This window comes from Sciurus carolinensis, chromosome 12 (genome assembly GCF_902686445.1).
Source record: "Sciurus carolinensis chromosome 12, mSciCar1.2, whole genome shotgun sequence".
NCBI lineage: Eukaryota > Metazoa > Chordata > Mammalia > Rodentia > Sciuridae > Sciurus > Sciurus carolinensis.
In genome coordinates, this window is record NC_062224.1 from 52,245,930 (window position 1) to 52,257,550 (window position 11,621).

Genomic DNA, 11,621 nt, shown 5'->3' on the forward strand with positions numbered 1-11,621 from the left:
ACCCAGAAACATTTTCTTTTTTTTATCTATTAAATATATTTTTAAACCCGGAACCTTTTATTTTTTCTTTCCTATCTGTTGACCCCTTTTTGTTCACATTCTGATACAACTCTTATGAAATTTTTGAATTTAGATAAATCACTCTATTTTAATAAGATTAAATATTTTGTTATTTATAGTACTCTTAATTGAAACACAGGTGAAACTTTTGGGACCCTTTATATATAGAATTCCACTTGTTAGGACATAACTTCTAATAACCTTGTTTTTAGTTTAGTGATGACACAAAGCAAGTTTAAACCCTTTTTATTTACCAACCTATGAAAACACCAATAATGTTTAAGTATGATACCCCATGTAATTTAAGAAGTTAAAAGTACTTGATGTTATTTAACAATTAGCATTTTAACTTTGTAAATTAACCAGACGTCTCTACAAACACATTTGAGTAATCCCATACATGTTAACTCCAATTTATTTATTTTATAAAAACCAAGATATCAGACAAGTGTCCTGAACAGGATCCGTTGCCTCTTTCCTGCTGAAGAAAAGTCCTAGAAGCAATTGATATTAGACATTGTTTAACATTAACATTTCATTAGTTTGACCACCTGGAGACTTGCAAGTTATTTTCAAAGATATTTTACTTTTATTAGTTTACCCAATTTAAATTGAACCTTTTTAAATCATGTGAATAAAGGATCCATTTTTAAATTTTAATTTTAAGAGCGCTCAGTTTTGACAAAACATGACATTAGACAGCACGACATACAGATAACATAAAATCAAAGGCCTTGTAACTTTATAGGTAAATGTTCATTGCAATGAAACAGATGTTTAAAAACTTCAGTTGAATAAAAAATAGAACTGATCAAAAAGAAAAAAATCATTAACCTAGGTATGTAGGATCAAAATTATGAGCTCAAAAATACAGCATTAAAGAAAAACAAAACAAACAAAGAATCCTAGAAAATAAGTTAGTTAAGTTTAAAACGGACACCCCTTTTTTTTTTTTTTTTCTTCAGGTTACCCCTCCTCCTTCCCGCTGGGACTGCTGTAATTTATATTCCATTGTAGGTTTTGACAAGGCCAGGCAGGGGGGAGGGAGGATCACCCAGGACTTTTTAACCCTTTTTTTACCTGGTTGAGAAATCAGATTAGGTTTGAATGCAGAAAATCATGAAACAATTATCTCCCAATACTTGTGGGGACTATGGCTACTATATTATGTTCCCACTCTCTCTGAAGTCTGAGAACATAATCGTTCCTCTTTAATTTCTTCTAAGATCTGACTTCCTTCTTCTAAAGGCCCCTTTAAATCCCTAAAAGGGTTTTTTGATTTACCTTGCTGCATCAAACAAGATTTAACAAGTGACCATATTGCCAGAGTTCCCACTGGCAAAGGCTCACGTCTCTCCGCGTCACGCAAATCCTCTCCTAGCTGTTCCCACTGAGGAAGATTTAATAATCCCTCGTCTAAAAACCACGGAGAGACCTTTTTTACAGTATCTAGGAACTTGAAGGCCGTGTTTGCCTTCAATGGTGTTCCGTGATTTTTTAAAAGTTCTCTAAGAGGCCGCTGCATTCTAATCTTAGACAGATCCGTTCCCATGACTACGAGGTAGTTTACTAGTTTAAACACACAAACAAAAGACAGGCGCGCGCACGCACACACGCTCACTCACACACGCACACAGTTTGGTACCACTTGAATCGTCCCTCCCACGGGGAACGTTTTATGATGAATCGTCCCTCCTCTGGGGAACCTCTTATGATGAATTGTCCCTCTGCTGGGGAACCTCCTGTAATGAATTGTCCCTCTGCTGGGGAACCTCCTGTAATGAATTGTCCCTCTGCTGGGGAACCTCCTGTAATGAATTGTCCCTCTGCTGGGGAACCTCCTGTAATGAATTGTCCCTCTGCTGGGGAACCTCCTGTAATGAATTGTCCCTCTGCTGGGGAACCTCCTGTAATGAATTGTCCCTCTGCTGGGGAACCTCCTGTAATGAATTGTCGCTGCTCCGCGAACCTCGAGACGTCTCACCTTTTGAACTCTCAAACTAATTTTTCTTGATTTGAAAACTTATGTGAACTTACCCTTATATTTTTTCTCGTTCCCGGGTGTTTCGGCACCATCTATCGCGTCCCCTGCCCGCAGAGAAACATGAAACCAGATCAGGGCAAGTTCTTTATTTTCCGCAGTCTGCTTCTTCTGGCTGGCCAGCAGCGGCGGGCCGCTCCTGCAAGCGCCTTACATTACATACAACAACCAATCAGCTTATAGATCACGAGGGGAAAGCATGGACAGTAATGGAGCACAATAGTGTGGATATAGCAATCATGCAGTGTCCACGAGGACCCATGACCAATCACATTAACTTCCTCAAAATACGCCACTTGTTGGCAGAGAGTATTAGTCTGCTGGAGGTACCTGGTTTTGTTCTCAGCACTTCCTTGGCACCTTGCCAGGCGCCATCTTGGCCACGCCAAAGGGCTGGGGGTCTGCAGTACCCCGACAAATGTCATTCACCATATCAACAGACTTAAAGTCAAGAATCATATGATTATTTCAATAGATGCAGAAAAAGCATTTGATAAAATACAGCACCCCTTCATGCTCAAAACACTAGAAAAAATAGGGATAGTGGGAACATTCCTTAACATTGTAAAGGCCATCTATGCTAAGCCCATGGCTAATATCATTCTAAATGGTGAAAAACTGAAAGCATTCCCTCTAAAAACTGGAACAAGGCAGGGATGCCCTCTTTCACCACTTCTATTCAATATCGTCCTTGAAACTCTAGCCAGAGCAATTAGACAGACCAAAGAAATTAAAGGGATACGAATAGGAAAAGAAGAACTCAAACTATCCCTATTTGCTGATGATATGATGGTATACTTAGAGGAACCAGGAAATTCCACCAGAAAACTTTTAGATCTCATAAGTGAATTCAGTAAAGTAGCGGGATATAAGATCAATGCACATAAATCTAAGGCATTTTTATATTTAAGCGATGAATCTTCAGAAAGAGAAATTAGGAAAACTACCCCATTCACAATAGCTTCGAAAAAAATAAAATATTTGGGAATCAATCTCACAAAAGAGGTGAAAGACCTCTACAATGAGAACTACAGAACACTAAAGAAAGAAATTCAAGAAAACCTTAGAAGATGGAAAGATCTCCCATGTTCTTGGATAGGAAGAATTAATATTGTCAAAATGGCCATACTACCAAAAGTGCTATACAGATTCAATGCAATTCCAATTAAAATCCCAATGATGTACCTTACAGAAATAGAGCAAGCAATTATGAAATTCATCTGGAAGAATAAAAAACCCAGAATTGCTAAAGCAATTCTTGGCAGAAAGAGTGAAGCAGGGGGTATCGCAATACCAGATCTTCAACTCTACTACAAAACAATAGTAACAAAAACGGCATGGTATTGGTACCAAAATAGAAAGGTGGATCAATGGTACAGAATAGAGGACACGGACACAAACCCAAATAAATACAATTTTCTCATACTAGACAAAGGTGCCAAAAATATGCAATGGAGAAAAGATAGCCTCTTCAACAAATGGTGCTGGGAGAATTGGAAATCCATATGCAACAGAATGAAACTAAACCCATATCTCTCACCATGCACGAAACTAAACTCAAAATGGATTAAGGATCTCAGAATCAGACCAGAGACCTTGCATCTTATAGAAGAAAAAGTAGGTCCAGAGCTTCAACATGTCGGCTTAGGACCAGACTTCCTCAACAGGACTCCCATAGCACAAGAAATAAAAGCAAGAATTAATAACTGGGATAGATTCAAACTAAAAAGCTTTCTCTCAGCAAAGGAAACTATCAGCAATGCGAAGAAAGAGCCTACAGAGTGGGAGAAAATCTTTGCCAATCATACTTCAGATAGAGCGCTAATCTCCAGAATCTATAAAGAACTCAAAAAACTCTACACCAAGAATGTAAATAATCCAATTGACAAATGGGCTAAGAAATGAATAGACACTTCACAGAAGAAGATATACAAGCAATCAACAAACATATGAAAAAGTGTTCAACATCTCTAGTAATAAGAGAAATGCAAATCAAAACCACCCTAAGATTCCATCTCACCCCAATTAGAATGGCGATTATCAAGAATACAAGCAACAACAAGTGTTGGCGACGATGTGGGGAGAAAGGTACACTCTTACATTGCTGGTGGGGCTGTAAATTAGTGCAGCCATTCTGGAAAGCAGTGTGGAGATTCCTTAGAAAACTTGGAATGGAACCACCATTTGAACCAGCTATCCCACTCCTTGGCCTATACCCAAAGGACTTAAAATCAGCATATTACAGAGATACAGCCACATCAATGTTCATAGCTGCTCAGTTCACAATAGCCAGATTGTGGAACCAACCTAAATGTCCTTCAATTGGTGAATGGATAAAGAAAATGTGGTATATATATATACAATGGAATATTACTCAGCCATAAAGAATGATAAAATTATGGCATTTGCAGGCAAATGGATGAAATTGGAGAATATCATGCTAAGTGAGATAACCCAATCCCAAAAAACCAAAGGAAGAATGATATCGCTAATAAGTGGATGATGACACATAATGGGGGGTGGGAAGGGTTAGTGTTGGGGTTGGAGTTGGGTTTAGGGAGGGGGGCAGGAATGGAGGAAGGAAGGACTGTATAGAGGGAGGGGAGGGGTGGGAGGGGAGGGGGGAAGGGAAAAAATGGCAGAATGAATCAAACAACATTACCCTATGTAAATTTATGATTACACAAATGGTATGCCTTTACGCCATGTATAGACAAACAACATGTATCCCATTTGTTTACAATAAAAAAAAATTATTAAAAAAAAAATCCTACTCAGATCTCTCCCCAAACTCTGCAGGAGCTCAGTATAGGAGGGAATCAACTGGCATGCTATCCGCAGTCATGGTGACTGGAAAATCCATGGAGGGATGTCCTAGTCAGGGTAGAGGTTTCTGTGACGTCCACAGCCCACAGACATTGCAAAGCCAGGCGTTCCACAGAAGCAGAAATCCAGCAAGCAATTCTACCAACTCTACACAAGTCCCAGCAAAAGCGACTTGACTCCAAAATATTACCACCAGTGGCAACAGGAGCTCAAACACAGACAGGCAAATTGGTGCTCCACCCCAGACTCAGGGTGGTGGCCCTGTGTTCTACATCAACCAGGATGGAGCCTGCTGTGCCACACATCACACACAAAAAGCCTTCAAACACAAGTCCCACACTTGAGGACAGCCACAACGTCCTGTGCTATTTGAAAGATGACCCTGTGCAGAGGAGTGGGTGCTCAGCATTCCACGCCATCAGTGGCAGACATGAACCCTGCATCCTGCACTCCTGCTTCCAAGAGAAGCAGCCAGATGATGCAGCATAACACACTCCAAGCACCCAGGCTCAGGTCCCTGGGCTGAACAACAACAAAGAGCTGGTGAGAAAAACATAGGGACCTGGAAAATAGTGCATGTGCCCCACCAGCACAAGGAGGATACAAAGTTCTAAGTCCCAGAGCTGCCGGTTAACTCAACTCTCATTCAGACTCAGAGAAGATATCTCCTGAGGATAACACCATGCAGTCAGCAGAGAACCAGGGTCATACATAGTGCCAGTAAAAACCACAGTGGCTTATAGAGTTGAACCCCATGTGTGTTAGCTACCTCCCAGTGTACCCTAATAGAAACCCACTGACCTGTGACCTGACTGCAGCAGATCCTTATGTACCCACCATGAGACACCCAGCACCACAGCAAAGAGGCTGATATGCCTCTAACTTAGACCACACACCCCACACACATCAAAATAGGCATGGAGCACTGGACTCACAGAACTCACACAGCTCTTCTTCAGGAAAGCTCACACAAATACACTCCCTTTCAGAAAAAAATTAAACAGGTTGTGAAGTCACAGAAAATCAGGCACCATCCCTATAACTGAGCAGAAACATAGTAGGTATGCAGATACACCAAGGACAAGAGAGGGCCTCCTGACTGTTATCTCTACTTGAAATAACTCTGTTTTACTAGCTCAGGTTTATTACACTTTCTCTTCATACTCCCTCTTTTTCTTGAGTTAGCTGCTACTGCCTCACATCCACCCTTCCCATGTTTTCCTTTTTTATACCTTGATTTCTATTACACTTTTCCATCTTTTCTCTTTCTCTGCTTTACTTTTCAAATTATTTCCTGTCCTTTTCAGCACCTATATTATAAAAGTAATTTTACTATCTTTAATAACATATTTATTGACTTATTGCAGACTACTACTACAATTTATACCTGGATGAAAGGAAGCATGGAAGCATTCTCTACATGTTCCCCTCAAAGTTCTGCTGGTAGATTGTGCTGATCTGATGTGATTGTAGTAATAAGAGTTTAATATCTGATCACAAAGTGTGATACTGGGAACAGCTAAGTATACACATGGTACAGGAGAACAATATCTGACAATTTGCCTTGTCCGGGGCACTTAAGAGGAAGGAGCTCACTAAATCATCCCTTGCATAAAAGTAAAAGAGAGAATCATCCCAGAATATGGAGAGATACGAAGACCAGAGGAAATGGGGAGCAAGCTTCCCTAACAGTCCAGAAATTTCAACAACTGACCTTGCTGACAACAATGAGAAGGAAATGTTGGAGAAGGAATTTTAAAATTTATATTTAAAATGATCAATGAACTATGAAAGAAGAAGTAAGAAATCAACTATAGAGAAAAATACGGAATGAGAAATATTTCAATTAGTCGAGAGTCAGTCTAAGAAAGAAACAAAAAGTATTCCTAGAAAAGGAAGATAAGTTCACACAGAAGACACATTCTCAAGACCTGAAGGTAAAATTTATTATCTGCAAAGTAATGCATTCAACATGGAATAGACATTAAGATACCATGCACAGAATACAAAAGAAATCTGGGAAAACATTAAGAGAACACATCTAAGAGTGCCTGGTGTAGACAAAGGCACCTAAGTGCATGAACACTAAGGGAACACTAAGGGAATGAACAAGGTTTTTAATAAAATATCAGAAAATTGCCTAAACCTTAGCAATACAATGCTCTCCAAAATACATCAATATGAAAACGTCTAATGTACACAATGAGGATGGAAGTTAGAAAACCTGGAAGAGAAAACAGGAGGTTGCCTTTTGAGGTAAGCCAATTAGAATTTCAACTAATTTCTCAGTGCTGATATTAAAAGACAGGACAGCTTCGAAACATCTCTAATGTCCTCAAAAAAATCAGGTAAAAACCAAGCTTATTGTATCCACCCAATCCTACATAATTGAGTATGAGGTAAAACCCTTCCATGATGAAAAGTCAAATAATTCAATATGCAATATCCCTGGAACAGAATTCTCATTGTGAATTCAATCTTATTTAGAAAACGCCACCACCACTTCCCAAATACATGTACACTCAATCTCACGAGTATATTAAAATGTCGAATGCATACATATACATATTAAAACTCATCTCCTCAATACTTTTCATGACATATATACTGAAATTTCAAAATATATATTCATATAAATACAGACTTCCAAATATTTGAAGAGGAATAGAGAAAATACCTGAGAATTCATTTTCCCTGTTGCCATACTCACCTCTTTTTCATAGAGAATTTGATTGTGCAGAATCTCTTCGACAATGTCCCTCTCATTGTCCATATCAATTTTTGCCCTGTGAAGTGACAGAATTTAAGTTGGTAATTGCAAAACTTCCCCTCAGTATCACCAGTAGAAAGTAAGCACTTCAAAGTGTTTTTTAAAATTAGGATATTCTGCCAGACATGGTAGCAACACAACTGTTATCCAAGTAACTTGGGAGGCTGAGGCAGGAGGATTGCAAGTTCCAGACCAGACTCAGCACTTTAGTGAGGCCCTAAGGAACGTAGTGAGACCAAACTAAGAAGTGCTGGGGTTTTGGCTTAGTGGGTACCGGATCCAATCCCTAAAACAAAAATCATGACACCAACTCATACTGATAGGCAAGTCAACAAGGCTCACTTCTGACTTCTCAACTCAAACCCTAAAATGAAGGAGGGCCTGGAATGGGATATTTCAAGATCTAAAAGAAAACAATTCCCAGCCAAGAACCTATACCCAACAAAACTCTTCTTCATATGTCACAACCTAAGTCTCAGCTGACATAAAAAGTCAATATAATCCCGCACATCCTATTGGACCTTAATTAACTTAGAATTCAACAGCCAAGAAAAATAATTAAAACCATATGAACATAAAGATTTTGAACAATACTCTTTGAAGTAAAGAATGGATCAAAAAAGAAAGATATATTTTGAAGAAATAAAACTCATCAGTATTTCTAGAGTGTTCTTATTTTTATTTATTTATTTTTTTGGTGCTGGGGGATTTGAACCCAGGGCCTCATGCTTGCCAGGCAAGCACTTGACCTAACTGAGCCACATCCCCAACCCCAATCAATACTGAGAAAGTATAAAAACAATTAGTGCAAAGTGTTTACCACTGAGTACCTACATTTTTAAAAAGTAGGTCCAAATATGTAAATTCATACACTACACCTCAACACCTTAGGAAAGGAAAAACTAACTGCAAAACCAGTGGAAGACAGGGGTCAAAAGCAAAAATTAATGAAATTGGGAAAAATTACGAAGAAATGAAAAAACAGGGAGTTGGATACTTGAAATGATAAAGAGGATTGGTAAACACATAGCCAAACTAACCAAAGGAAGAGAGAGAAGTATGAATCCACAACAACAGAGATGAGAAAGGGGATAATAGCACAGATGCTTTTGAAATCCAGAGGATCATTAGAAACTATTGTGGAAATGTTGACTAACAAACTGGAAAATCTAGAAGACATTGACAAATTTCTAGACACATATGACCTGCCCATGTTGAGCCACGAAGAGGTAGAAAACCTAAACAGACCAATATTGACTAATGAGTTTGAAACCACATTTAAACGCCTAACAGCAAAGAAAAGACAGGACTTGTGGATTTTCAGATGAATTCTACCAGATCTTTGAAAGAGTAATAGCATCAGTCTTTCTCAAATTATTCCATGGAAATTCAAAGGGAGGCCACACTCCCAGATACACTGCATGAACCCATAACCTGGTACCACAACCTGACAAAGACATACCAAGGAGAGACAACTACAAATCAAAATCCCTGATAAAGAAGACAGATGCAAAAATTCATATTTTCAATGCAAAATGCATGCAAAAGCCCAGTAAGAAGATAATACACCATGTTCAAGTGAACTTCCTCCCAGAGATGCACAGATGGTTTGACCTAAGGAAAATCAACAAATGTGATTCATCACTTAACCAGAATTAAGAACAGGAATCATATGACCATTACAATAGAGAAAGGGGTCAAGAAACTACTGTCTGTGGGCCAAATGCAGCACACTGCCTATATAGGTAAAGATTTGTGGTTGGGGAGAGGGTTTTGTGGTGCTGGTGATCCAACTGGGGGCAACCTGTATGCTGTCCAAGCACTCTGCTGCTGAGGAACTGCCTAGCCCCTATACATGCAGGTTGGGAGGAATGTAGCCACACCCATAGGACCCAATTATCCACAGAGCAGAAAATAGCAACTACCTGAGATTTTGCCAAAAAAGGTTTTCCAATTTCTGATTTACAGTATGACACACCCTTCATGAAATGTTGACAGTTTCCCCCCAACATGTTTATATAAATATCCTTAGCATATATACATCCTTCATGGACATATGGTATATCTAAATGCAGTCACCCTTTGTAGCACATAACATATAATAATCTCCCTTATCATATGCATGCATATAATGATTTGAAGTCACATTTATTTGACCTAGAAAGCTTCAGTTCAAATGGGCTAAGGAAATGAACAGACACTTCACAGAAGAAGATGTACAAGCAATCAACAGATATATGAAAAAATGTTCAACATCTCTAGTAATAAGAGAAATGCAAATCAAAACCACCCTAAGATTCCATCTCACCCCAATTAGAATGGCGATTATCAAGAATACAAGCAACAACAGGTTTTGGCGAGGATGTGGGGAAAAAGGTACACTCATACATTGCTGGTGGGGTTGCAAATTAGTGCAGCCACTCTGGAAAGCAGTATGGAGATTCCTTAGAAAACTTGAAATGGAACTACCATTTGACCCAGCTATCCCACTCCTTGGCCTATACCCAAAGGACTTACCATCAGTATACTACAGAGATACAGCCACATCAATGTTCATTGCTGCTCAATTCACCATAGCCAGATTGTGGAACCAACCTAGATGTCCTTCAGTTGATGAATGGACAAAGAAACTGTGGCATATATATACAATGGAATATTACTTTGCCATAAAGAATGATAAAATTATGGCATTTGCAGGCAAATGGATGAAATTGGAGAATATCATGCTAAGTGAGATAAGTCAATCTCAAAAAACCAAAGGAAGAATGATCTCACTGATAACTGGATGATGATACATAATGGGGCATGGGAGGGGTTAGTTTTAGGGTGAGAGTTAGGGTTAGGGAGGGGGGCAAGAATGGAGGAAGAAAGGACTGTATAGAGGGAAAAGAGGGGTGGGAGGGGTGGGGGAAGGGAAAAAAATAACAGAATGAATCAACCAACATTACCCTATGTAAATTTATGATTACACAAATGGTATGCCTTTACCCTATGTACAGAGAAACAACATGTATCCCATTTGTTTACAATAAAAATAAATAAATAAAATAAGTTGGTAAAAGTAAATATGTCTTTGCAATTACTAACTTACACATTGTTCTGGGTGGCCATGTTGCTGAGGGCTTGGTTCTTGTCCCTGATGCCAATTCAATAGCAAGAACAGGTTATTAGAAAGGGGAGAAGGAACATTTATTCCTTTGCTGGCAGGGTAGTGGCACAAGGATCTCCTATCCCAGAAGCTGCGATTCTGTTGATCAAGAATAATAAAGGATTTATTAAAAAGCTACTTAAACTGTGGTATATATATACAAAGGAATATTACTCAGCCATAAAGAATAATAAAATTATGGCATTTGGAGGAAAATGGATGAAATTGGAGAATATCTTGCTAAGTGAGATAAACCAATCTCACAAAACCAAAGGAAGAATGATCTCACTGATAAGCGGATGATGACACATAATGGGGGTGGGAGGGGCAAGAATGGAGGATGGAGGGACTGTAAAGAGGGAAAAGAGGTGTGGGAAGGGTGGGGGGAAGGGAAAAAATAACAGAATTAATCAAACACCATTACCCTATGTAAATGTATCATTACACCAATGGTATGCCTTTACTCAATGTACAGAGAAACAACATGTATACCATTTGTTTACAATAAAAATAAAATTTAAAAAATGCTATTTAAAGGCTCAATTCCAGAATGTCATGGTGCACACACCTGTAATCCAGTGAATAGGGAGGATCACTCCAAAGTAGGTTGGACTTAAGCTTCTTTAAATTTGTGTTCAAAAGATAGATTTTTGTTGTAAAGATTACTGTGTTCTCAAAATAAGCAAGGGATATAACACAAAACTAAGTAAAGGTTTGTGTAAATTATAAAAGATATGTAAATTTGTAAGATGATTTTAAAATAAAGTAAAATTTGT

General features: G+C 38.6%; 1 long non-coding RNA gene across 1 annotated transcript in view; it reads right to left on the bottom strand.

The window, feature by feature from the left end:
• LOC124961885 (uncharacterized) overlaps positions 1-7,755 on the bottom strand; it is a 32,946-nt gene extending 25,191 nt beyond the window's left edge. Inside the window, exon 1 of the long non-coding RNA XR_007104355.1 lies at positions 7,638-7,755. This is a non-coding gene — a long non-coding RNA (uncharacterized LOC124961885). The remainder of the gene's footprint in view (positions 1-7,637) is intronic.
• Between the last annotated feature and the right edge of the window lie 3,866 nt (positions 7,756-11,621).